The following is an 11,711-nucleotide window of genomic DNA, read 5'->3' on the forward strand; positions in this document are numbered from 1 at the left end:
CTTGGTCACTATGTGGATAGGGTCGATTGTGCTGAATCCTTTTCAGAACCTGACTTGCATACATAGTTGTCCTTCATCTAGTGTTCTGCCAATCCTATTCAGGATGACTCGAGTGAATAACTTGCAGTCAACAGACAACAGGCAGATCAGGTGATAGTTGCCAATGTCATAGATGTTTCCCTGTTTGTACAACAGGACGGTCCTGCTGGTTTTCCATTGGGATAGAAACTTGTATTCAAGCAGGTAGTGTGTGAAGAGCCGAACCAGTGTATTGACGAGTGCTGGAGGCAGATTCTTCAGGTGTTCAGGTCTGACCTTGTCTGGACTGGGTGCTGTACATTTCTTTACCGATGAAATGGCATGTTGAATTTCGAAGGGTGAATGCTGAGAACGACATATCCATCCTGCGGAATTTGGTATGTGGCAGGTGGATGTGACTATCAAAGAGATCCTAGTAGAAGTCATGGGTAGCATTTTCCATTGCCCTTCTGGAAGATATGATAGATCCATCAGGATGTCGGAGGGCATTCATCTCAGTCTTATAGTTGGCAAAGGACAGGCAGGCATTGCAAATACTTTTCCCGGCTTCTGCCACATCGGCCAACACTGCTGCTCTTCTCTCTTGGAGGTCTTCCTTTATTGCTTCTCTGCACAGCTTTGCGAGCTTGCATGTTAGCTTGTGGTTGTCTGAGGCTTGTGCCAAACCACGTTGGTGAATGAGCTGGAGAGTTTCCGAAGACAGGCGTCTTTTTGTGGCTTTCTCTCTCTCGGTGTTCCAAGCACAATCATGGAGGTGCTGAACCAGTTCATCATATTCCTTGTCGATGTTGTCAATGACAGCATCTTCCCATATTGCTGCAATTGTGCCAAAGAGCTCCCAGTTGGTGGTCATTCTGGGTGTCCTCTTCTTAAACTTTGTAGCCCTTTCTCCCTGCTCCATGAAGTAGAATTTCGCACAATAGAGATGGTGGTCTGATCTAATCCCATTTGGAATTTGGGGACAACAGTGACATCGCTCAGGCAAAATCGTCAATTGAACATGATGTGGTCAATTTTGTTGTGCAACTGTCCACTGGGAGACTCCCATGTCCAATGTTTAGATTCGGCCTGGAACTGAGAGTTACCATGGATGGTCTTGGTCAACACGATGAACTCAGATAGTCTCTCATCCTGTTTGTTTCATTCTAGGTCATGGATCCTGATGTGGAATTCTTCAGGTAACCTTCTTGGTCCTATCTTGGCATTAAAATCACTGACAGACTTCGTAGAAGGTGTAGTCTTCTTTATAGAACTTCTCCAGCTCCATGTAGAACTCAGTTTTGTCATAGCTGGATATTGGTGCACAGATGATGAAGATAGAAACTGCTGGCAATGAGCCACATCTATTCAAATGTAAGCATCTGATCTGGTTGTTAGGTATTCAAACAAACCAATGCTCATGGCCAAGTTTATGTTGACGAGACACCACACCACCGATGTCTCTACTGTCGCATGTTTCGAGGAACAGTTCTTCTCCAGTGTCGAAAACAGCATGATGTGATCAGCAAAGCTCAGTAAAATTGAAAAAAAGGAAACAGCAAACAAACGAATTCTAACCACAGAACTCCCAAATATCCACAGCCAAACTTTACTGATTACCCAAATAAAAAAGTAGTATTCTTTCTCATGGTTATATTCCTAGTGATTATTGATAACAGACTAGAAGATGAACTTATTTATGACATCAAATTCATCCTATATCTTCTACCTAAAAATATTTTCTTTCCTTTTTCTACTCAATGCCCCTCTCTACTCACAAAAGGAGACTAGATGGAATAAAGAAGGACAGTGAGTGGACAGCAAATAGAGGAGAACTTTCACAGAGTTTGTCAATTTGTTTCCTTTCCATTTACCTCGCTGTTCACTGAAATTTGTCCTGACCTACAAGTTTCCTACCGGCCCTGTAAAATCAGTGTTCTTCCAACACAACATTGTCATCCTTACCCAAGAGATATTGATATAACTGTCTTCTCTCTACTGTCAAGAGCTAGTTTTGAATGAAAGGGACAGGAGAAATGTGAGTCAGTTCCCTGATTTCTGAATTTAGACTTCATTCGTTCATCCCTATGAAATTTTTTGGGGGGTCACACCCAGCAGTGCTCAGGAATTGCTCCTCAAAGTACCCAGGGAACCATATGGGATGCCAGGGATCTAATCTGGGTCAACCATATGCAAGGAAAGCACCCTGCCTACTGTACTATTGCTTTGGCTCTTTCTTATGACATTCTTTCCATTTAGTTGCAGTTCTACTAATTACCTTATTTGCTTAAACCCTGATTTAATAATTGCTTCATCACAATTCTAGCAAGAAATAAGCCAGCTAATACTTTTGTTTGCCTTCTCTAAGAATTTTGAGTAACAGAAGTTCTTACTATCAGTCACTAAGGTTTTATAACTTTACTACATTCTTATAAAAATTTATGTATTAGTCTGATGCTATAACTCCAGTCAGGTTTTCCATTCTCTTAACTACTAATTATAATATGGTCTATTTTCAGAGTCTGGCATGTCTTGTTTTTGATATGAAATCTCTATGATAAGCACAATAAAAATATAGTGAGATTTACTATTTGGCAAATAGTAAATCAAAATAAAAAATTTAAGGACACTATTTATTCACTGATGAACTAAAACAAAGACTTGAATAGACATTTGTTTTTAGGAGGAGTCCAAAATGTCAAGTCCACTTTAGAAAAAAGTGGATGTCTTGGAATGTTATACAACTCCTTGACATATGACCTAAAAATTCCTTTAGAGGAATATTCCCCAAAGAAATGAAACCTATCTTCTCAAAAACATTTATGTTGTGTCTATAGAAGTACTATGCATAATGATTAACCAAGATTCCCATTTTCTGATGATTCTCAGGTTCAAAAATTACAGTGCAAAAAATGTATATTACTCATAATAAATAAGAAACAATCCATTTATACACTTGATTTAATTATGATAATATCAACTGATATTTTTGAAAAGAATTTTTAGACAACAGAAATGATCCTCCAGAGATGTATTCAATAATTAGAGGGAAAAATGTAGTAGAACAAAATGCTAAATAACTTTAGGGACATCTGAAAATGAAGGGAAGATAGGATAGTTGTACTATGAATAAAAAGGGTGAAGAAATATGTTTCACTAGATCTCTGGGAAGAAAATATTCTCTTTTTTTCCTCTTTTTGGGTCATACCTGGCAATGCACAGGGGTTATTCCTGGCTCTACACTCAGGAATTACTCCTGGAGATGCTCAGGGGACCATATGGGATACTGGGAATTAAACCCAGGTCAGCTGCATGCAAGGCAAATGCCCTACCCGCTGTGCTATTGTTCCAGTCCCCGGGAAGAAAATATTCTGAAGTTTTCATGAGGGCTTCAGTTCAAAGATCTACCAAGGATGAGATTTCAGCAGGTAAAATAGGAAGAAGGTAGGGGTAACAGCCATTGTGTCATAAAAAAATTTGTTTGCTCAAAGGCAGAAGCGGAAATGATAGTCTAAAATTTACCACAGTGGTATAGAACCATGGCACTAGAAATGCTAGCGTTGAAGGGGATGGAAATGAGACCTGAAACTGGTACTGTATCTATGGAAATTTTTTAAAATTTCTAAGAAGGCTCTGATGTCTGTCTTCCTCACCTCTCTCAAAAAAAAGTATACTTTATACTTTTAGCCAAAAGTATAAAGTATAAAATCCATATACTTTTGGATTTTTTTTCTCAGGTTGGTATATTAACCTCTCAGGGGGAATGAAACTTATGAGTAAATGTTCTCAGTTGGGTTTAACTTTATCGTTACAACGTTTAGATAGCAGATACCAGCTGACTGGTATTCTGAGAAGACTAAAATTGAGACTATTTTTTCTCTGACTACTCCTCATCCCTCTGTTCTATTGTTCACCACCTTAGTTGATACCCATACTAATGTGGCAGAATACAAAATTTTGTGTTTAGGAAACAACTTTGCCTGAGAATGTCTTCCTGAGGGCTGGATTTTATCTTGTCCTCTACAACTTAAGAGAGTAGTGCTGTAGCTGCGAGATCACCTTAGTGTGTCTTTGGAATCTTTTAAGGTGGAAGACAAAAGAAATTATGTTTCATTTTAGTGATAAAAATCCCAGGAAGCAGTAATTCAAAAGGAAGTATCTACCAGATATCTGAGCCCAAGAACTTAGGGAAGAATTAAGAACTTTAATTCTTAATTTTTAAAGTACATTAATTCTTTTGCACATTAAATTATTTGGACTTAAACTTGCAAGAAAATTTAATCTTTGGAGTTAAATATCTTCGGGGAATTTCACAATGTGAGAGAGTTTATATGCAAATTTTTGGCATTTTTATGTTTTTGTAAATTTATTAGTGGAATATGTTAGTGTTGCCATTTAATCAAATTGCCTAACCTCTGGTGAGCTATATTAGGCAGTGTAGATGAGGATAATTTGGGATGGGGAATAGAATAGAGAGCAAATTTTGTCCTTGGATATGCTATAGATTTGAAGTCACTCTAACTAATGTGCTCTATGGGAACATTTTTTGTGTATTCTACCAGTAATCATAGGAGGATACCAATGGAGCAATAGGGGTACATATATTTTTTTAAAAAAGCCAGCCAAGATGGTGAAAACTAGACTGTATTGCTTATGTCTTTGGAGTACAATCACACCATTGGTTAATGTAATTTATGGTGAAATCTAAAAGGTAAAAGAAAAATATATAGGAAATACTTGGGAAGCATCTTTTTCCTCTCAATATTCCTTAAATTATGAGGTCCTTAACCAGAATCTCCTGTCCCTACACCAGGCTATCTTCACCGGGGCCTCCTCAGTGGGGGGATGGGTTGAGTGTCCCTCCCCGCCCTAAGCAGAGCCTTGGCAGACAGAAACCTCCAAAACCCAGCCACAGCCATGCTTAAGGCCACCCGCTATATACTCGGACAAGCCTCACCCTTGAAAGAACCAACAGGGGAACCCAGATATGCAGGACCTGTGGCTGAGATCTCCAAGCCTGCTCAGATCAGGACTGGGCCTCCTCCACCCAGATCCCCAGTTTTCCAGTAGCTTGGCAGACACACCCACAACTGTCCCTGGTGCCTGCCGTGTAATCTCATCAACAGCCAAGAATCAGAGGCTGTAGAACAAAGCTCCGCTAAGAGAGTGATGCAGAATCTCATATGGGAGAGCCTGGAAAGCTACCCATGGTGTATTTGATATGCCAAAAACAGTAACAATAATGGGCTTCATTCCCTTGACCCTGAACCTGACAGGGATGAAAGGAGACATTACTGGCACCTGTTCGAGCAAATCAATGAGCAACAGGACGACAGTGATACAGTGATAACCAGTACCTTTGTTTTCAAACTTATTTCTTACTCTATGCCATCTGATAATAAGAAATAATTTGATGGTCCAAGCTGATCTGTTTGATGGAATTTATATGTCACAGGTTTTAAGAATCAAGAACCAAAGTTATTATTATTGTTATTGTTACTGTCACTGTTATCCTGTTGCTCATCAATTTGCTTGTGTGGGCACCAGTAACGTCTCCATTGTGAGACTTGTTACTGTTTTGGGCATTATTATTATTATTATATTGCCTTTTGTTTTCTTCCCAGTCTAGATGAGTATGATACCAGGACCCTGGATAAAATTGCATCATTTTGAAAATCCAAATTTTCCACCTGCCTCATTTTTTTTCACCATGAATTAGCTGGGAATATGGACCAAAGCTAAAGTAGAGGGATAGGGTGCTTGCCTTGCTGATCCAGGTTCTATCCCAGGCATCACAGATGGCTTCCTGAGATCATCAGGAGTGATTCCCAAGTTCAGAGTCAGCAGTCAGCCCTTGAGCACTACCAAGTATAAAACAAAAACAAAAACAAACAAAAAATTGACTGGGAATAAAGAGAAGGGAATAAAATATTCCCTTTCTATTCCATAAATTAACCACATTCTCCACTCCAGTTTTCACAGTAATAAATATATTTTATCTACAGTTTTATGAATCAAGTTGAGTCCACTGATCATTTTTTCCCCTCTTTTCCCCTTTTTAATAGAGTAGGGAATGTTGGCTATTTTGGGGGCTTGGGGAAAGGATTGGATTTTTTCAAAGACAAAGGTGTTGGTTAAAGGTCATAATAATAGTAAAGATTATGGCCTACTGTAGACAAATTAGTGACCTTAGTATTATGATCGGTGAACAACAGACCAGGAAATATGGCTTTGGGCCAATGATGGGTGTTATTTTTAATTTGTATTTTACCCAAATATAAAACCAAGCTCCCGAAAGCACGTGCTTTGCGACTGCGCGATATCTATCTTATAGCCTACTTCTCCCTCTCAAGCTCTCCATGGTGTATTCATATGCCAAATTCAGTAGCAATAATGAGTCTTATTCTCCTGACCCTGAAAGAGCCTCTAATGCAGCACTGTTGGGAAGGAATGAGTAAAGAGAGGTTGCTAAAATCTCAGGCCTAGGACAAATAGAGACATTACTGGGCCTGTTCAAGAAAATCGACAATCAATGAGATGATAGTGATAATGATAGTAATAGTGATTTTACCCAAATAAGAAAAGCATTGGAAGTATATGAGTAGGACAGAAGTATTTCCACGGATGCCTTTTCCAAAGAATAATCTTGTTACAGAGCCCACTTTGCCAGAAGACATATAAAAGAGAAGACCATGAGAAAGGGTGAGGGGACAGTGAAATTAATATAAGTTGTGTCCAATAAAATGACATGACTAGTGTATTTTTTCTATTTTCATTTTTTAATTTTTTTAAATTTATTTTATTTAATCACCATGTGGAAAGTCACAAAGTTCTCAGGCTTATGTCTCAGTTATACAATGCTCAAACACCCATCCTTTCACCAGTGCCCATATTCCACCACCACCAAAAAAAAAAAGTATACCTCCCACCTCCCCACCCCACCCCCGCATGACTGATAAATTTCACTTCCTTTTCTCTTTACCTTGATTACATTCCATATTTCAACACAAAACTCACTATTGTTGTTGGAGTTTCAACACAGAACTCACTATTCTTGTTGGAGTTTATCCCCCAAGAATACGGCCCTATTGACAAGGAAACATTTGATAATTAGTTTTCCACTAATGATAATGAAGAGATATAAAACTGTGGCCACGTGATTTAGGATTTCTGTATTTTAGTAATTAAGTCCTGGGAGATTTAAGTTGGAAATTGCATCATTTCCCTTCCTGGAGCAGCATGGAGCAAAAGCTTAGTTCACAGTCTGGAGACATGGCTGCAAGCACTCGCTGGGAACCCAAGTAATATATCTGGCTCTGGATCCTGGTCATTCAACAGCAAAGCGACTGTGCAAAGGCATGGCCACCCGGGTCAAATCTCGGTGGAGCTTGAGCCATCACTGGCCCCGGCCCAAGACTGCCCAAGTGTCCCGCTGTTTCAAGTTCAAAACACATTTTTTTTTCTCCCGTGCCACCAAGTTCATACCTGTTTAAAAGTTCCATAAAATGGTGGATGCCATACTGCTTCTTCCGGGAGGGAAGAAAAACCAAGGTAGAAGGATATTTCCCCCCTTAGCCGGCATGTGGCAAAAGCTTAGTTCACAGTCTGGAGACATGGCTGCAAGCACTCACTGGGACCCCAAGTAATATATCTGGGACCCCAAGTAATATATCTGGCTCTGGATCCTGGTCGTTCAGCAGCAAAGCGGCTGTGCAAAGGCATGGCCACCCGGGTCGAATCTCGGCGGAGCTCGAGCCATCACTGACCCCGGCTCGAGACTGCCCCTAGTGTATTTTTTTAATATTATATAGGGTGAAAGAAGTATAGCTGTCATAATAATAGAGTTGTTCACTTTAGAGCATGAATTGGCCAGTTTCTTCTGCAAAAAGTCAGAGGCATATTTAGGTTTTGTGGGCCGTACAGTCTTCAAGGCACCTATTTAGCTCCACAGCTTTGTAATATAAAAGCATCCACCAATAGTAAATAAATAAATGAGAATGTTGTTTTCACATCGAAGTTTTTTTGCTAAAATATTTATGCCACAGGTTATGATTTTCTCATATCTGCCTTATAGGGTTTTTCTATCAGTACTGGTAATTAAACAATTAGCAGTGATCTCTACCTTTTGTGCCTTGGGATGCTGAGGCTGACACTGCAAATTACATTTCTGTTTGGTCAGCAGCTCCTGTGAGGTCTGGAACGGGAACAAGAGTTACTTTCCTTCCTGTTTTGCTTGCTCTTTCTGTCAGGGTCATCACAACAATTATTCTTTACCAGGAAGTTACTGTTGGCTCTACTCTCATTCTGTTTCCATTAAGTGGGAAGGGACATCTAAAACAGCTTTCTTAAAGAGAGCAGCATTGGCTGCTGGGCAACTCCTCTATCATGGTGTGATCTGAAACTCAAGTACTGACAAATAAATTACTTCTGGATTTGTAGTTGGCAATTGGCTATTGAAAAATGGCAGAAATGTATGGTTCATATAAAGGTGTTTAGATGAACGAAAATCAACAACTAGGAACATAGAACTAAAATGGAAAAGATAGAAAAGGAAAACAACATTTTGAAAGAGTAACAAAGATAAAAGTCAATGAAAATGAAAGAGAAAATAATTATCTTTGAAACAAAAAAACTTGCAGAGTGCATGAGATAAGAAAGAACTAAGAAAGTCAATATCAGTAAATCCAGTAAATATGAAGGGAAATTACTGTTGACTTCTCAAAGAGTCACTGTCAGTCACTGTCATCCCATTGCTCATTTATTTGTTTGAGCAGGCACCAGTAACGTCTCTCATTGAGAGACTTATTGTTACTGTGTTTGGCATATCTAAAAAAGTACCTAAAATTAAATATCAAATGTAGAAGACATTTTAAGAAACAAGGACAATAAGAATTATATTTTCTTTCTTTTTTTTAAACTAGACCTTTGATGGTATAAATATGGGTTATTATATAGGAAGCAATAGTGCTAAATAAATGTTATGTGTATATGTGAGTATTCATTAATAAATATAAACATACACAACGTACAGGGATTGCCTGAAATCCTGGATCCATGGAGCCTACATCAGAAGTTGACTGTGCCCTCTGGCTTATGCCAATTTCCTTCTCTCCTATTACACAGATGTTAATCTCAAGGATACTCTCTACGCATGCTGAAAGTAGACTAGAGACTGAACACAATGGCCACTCAATATTCTTATTGCAAAAAACAACACCCAATTGGAGAGAGAGAACAAAAGGGAATACACTGCCCCAGAGGCAGGGTGGGGTGGGCGGAGATGTATTGGGGGGTGGGAGGGATACTGGGTTGATTGGTGGTGGAAAATGGGCACTGGTGGAGGGATGGGTTCTCGAACATTGTATGAGGGAAACTCACAAGCACGAAAATGTGTAAATCTGTAACTGTACCCTCATGGTGATTCACTAATTAAAAAATAAATAAATTTTAAAAATAAATAAAAAACAAACAAAAAGTATACTCTCTAATAACCATTCTCATTACTAAAGTGCACTTTATGAAGAACCCAAATTGTAATGTGTCTTGAAGTTTGTTTACAAAAAATTGCTTTAACATCTATGCATTTTTGTATACAATGAATCTATAAAATTTGTCATAAACTCAGCTCATTCCTACCAGTTTTGTGCCTTAGAAGTTCTGCCTTAAAATTATTTATCTTAAACCATACAATTCTATAGATTATATTCTTGATTTCTGTTTTGAAACCATAAGATGGTGTTTCCCTTCATTAAACTTCATGAACTTCACTTTGTTTATCATATTTTGTCTGTGGTCCTCTAGTTCAGAATTTTGTCATTATAATTCTTCACATTATAGTAATTCTAAGAAAAGATGAAAAGTTTGAAAAATTTATTTTGATCAATATAATTGAGAATGAACTTTAATATTTATATCTGCTATCTTGACTTGGGTTTCACAAGGAAAATTGATCACCTTGGAATGGGAGTGGGGTGGAGGGAAAAAATTCTACAAACTTAAGAGTGTGATAATATGTTATATACAAGATTACCAGAGTTTGTAGCTTCTGTCTTCACTTTACAATAGATGTACTCAGATAAATGTCTTTATTTCCTCATGGCACGCCTCAAATTCTTGTGGAAGTTGAGTTCTTTGATGCAATGGATATATGTTTTAAGCTGGTTTGAGCTGGCTTTTTTTTTGATTCTTGAGTACCCTCAATTTTCCTTTTTCATTTTCAAGACTTTTCATCCTTTATCCTGTTCTGCTTATATGGTTCATTAAAAGCAGCTTCTAGTCACAGAAAGCCTTTATTATTTTCTTTTATAAAATATTTTAGTAAGGTGGTAGTATATAGACAAAAATAATAAAATTCCAACTGATACTGCAGACATCACAAGTGTGATTAAATGTCTATGTACTCAAATTTGATAATATAATAATATATCTTAGAAATATAAAATGTTCTGCTTTGTTTAACACTCCTTTAAAGTTTTTAAAAATTTTATTTACTGTGATTTATAATACTGTCAATAATAGGGTCACATGCATACAATATTCTAAAACTACCTACACTTGCATGTGGCAGACCTGGGTTCAATTCCCAGCATTCCATATGGCTTCCCGAGCACCACTAGGAGTGATTCCTGAGTGCAGAGCCAGTAGAAACCCCTGAGCATCACCATGTGTAGCCACAAAACAAAACAAGAAAAATGTGTGGTGCCAGGGATCAAACCTAAGTTGGCTGCATGCAAGGCAAATGCATTACCTGCTATGCTCTCTCTTTAGCCCTATTTTTAATTTTAATACTTTCAAAATAATACTTTTGAACCAGACGGCGGTGTATGAGGAGCTTGAGGATGAAATCAGGAAACTCTGCGACATCAGACCTTTTCTTCCAGTTCTCAAATTAGTGATGAGAAGTTGTGATTCTGGGGGAAAATTAGACTCGAAAATTGGAGTCCTGATAGGAAAAGGACTGGAGCAATAGCACAGTGCATAGGGCATTTGCCTTGCACATGGCCTACCCAAGTTTGATTCCATCATCCATCTTGGAGAGCCTGGCAAGCTACTGCAAGTATCCTGCCCGCACGCCAGAGCTTGGCAAGCTACCCATGGCATATTCAATATGCCAAGAACAGTAACAAGTCTCACAATGGAGACGTTACTGGTGCCAGCTCGAGCAAATCGATGAACAATGGGGATGACATCCCTAGTCAGAATGTTGACTTCCTTCCACTATTGTCTTAAGATCTATCCCCTGAGCCTATTTCCTCCTATCTCTTGTCTACCTACACTGATATGTTCAATTCTATAGACCAGTTAATATATTTTGTTGCTTTGGGCTATTTTTGAGTCCCTTACTGTGTGTTTTTGTATGACATAAATGACAAAGAAGTTTCTGTATCTTTCTCCTTCTGGCTGACTTCAGCATGGAGCATGATCATTCTATCCATGTAGTGACAAATTGCATATTACAACCAAGCAGTTTTACATATGTTACATAGTCTCCTTATTAAATCTTCTGTTTTTGGACACTTGGAGGGAAAAAAATAGGCAGAACCTTTCATGACAGTGAATCTACAGGTATTTTCAATGATTCAATGCCATTGGTCAAGCAAATGGAAGGAAAAAAAAAGAAAAATGGGATTATATTAAATCAAGAAGCTTCTGCAATGTAAAAGAAATAATTGTGCTACAGCACTGTTGTCCAG

The sequence above is a fragment of the Sorex araneus genome, chromosome X (assembly GCF_027595985.1).
Source record: "Sorex araneus isolate mSorAra2 chromosome X, mSorAra2.pri, whole genome shotgun sequence".
Lineage (NCBI taxonomy): Eukaryota > Metazoa > Chordata > Mammalia > Eulipotyphla > Soricidae > Sorex > Sorex araneus.